This window comes from Sinocyclocheilus grahami, unplaced genomic scaffold (assembly GCF_001515645.1).
Source record: "Sinocyclocheilus grahami isolate Dianchi unplaced genomic scaffold, SAMN03320097.WGS_v1.1 scaffold3033.1, whole genome shotgun sequence".
NCBI lineage: Eukaryota > Metazoa > Chordata > Actinopteri > Cypriniformes > Cyprinidae > Sinocyclocheilus > Sinocyclocheilus grahami.
This window is the reverse complement of record NW_015508202.1, coordinates 26,501-27,575: the sequence shown is the minus strand read 5'-3', so window position 1 is coordinate 27,575 and position 1,075 is coordinate 26,501. Positions and strand designations below refer to the sequence as shown.

General features: G+C 33.3%; 1 pseudogene; it reads left to right on the top strand.

Annotated features, from left to right (window-relative positions):
- The first annotated feature begins 119 nt into the window (after nt 1–119).
- Nucleotides 120–1,075, top strand: part of LOC107575946 (B-cell receptor CD22-like) — a 17,578-nt pseudogene continuing 16,622 nt past the window's right edge.

Here is a 1,075-nt window from a genome sequence, read left to right as displayed (position 1 = left end):
CCCCCCCCCCCCCCCACAAACCAAGGGACTCACTCAGAAAGAGGAAGTTAAATCATGTTGGTTTACCATGATGTGGTTTAGACTGTTTGTGTGCCCTGATCTCGTTATGTGTCATTCAGGCTTTAAGGAGCACGGTAAGACAGACTTTTGATAACTCTATGTTCTTTTGTCCCAAAGTCTCTGTTTTTGTTTATTTTTCAAACACATTATCAGTTGTTTATATGATGCTGTACAATCATTCAGTAAACATCAGTGTCAACAGAATTGTGAGATGAGCCAGGTTTTATTTAGGTAAAATCTTCAGACAAGAACAAATGTAAATGATAAAAAAGCATCATACTTATAAAAATGCATCATAAAAAAGTATGAATAATCATTGTTCACTTCTTGATTCAAGGCATATGTTCACTTCACTATTTGGTTAGATTATTAAAGTTGTAAACATACAAAAGTTCATAGTTTTACTTTCATCCTCTATGATTGAAGATCCAGGTCACAGTAAAACAACAAAAACTATGCATAAAATGAATAATTTAAAAGGGTTATTTTTACTAAAAAATAAAAGTGTCTCTATTTAAAGAAACATGTGTACATTTTATTGTCTAAAGTTTAATGGATTCAGATGGCCCAACTTGGCCTGGGTTGATCCTGATTGATGAACACACAGGGGTTTTCCAGCCATGATGGAAATAATGTCATATATGATCTCATTTTAAATATCTACTGCATATTTGTTGTAGTTATTGTATTGCTGAAGTTTGTCAGAATGGCTGCTACTATTTTGATCTTCCTGCTCATGATTCACGGTGAGTCACTGCAACTGTTCACTCTTTAGACACTGCGTAGGTTCATTTTGCACTCATTGATTAAAAAAAAAAAAGTATAACATTTTTCAAGTATTTCATGAAGTTGAGAATAAAATACACATAAAATCATATATTTTGATTATATATTAAAGCCTTAAATTAATATAAGTTGTGGTCAGTATGAATTCTATGTTTCAGGGGTTTCTAGTGCTGGTTGGGGTGTAAGTTACAGTCCTTCACACATCTGTGCACTAAAGGACTCATCAGTG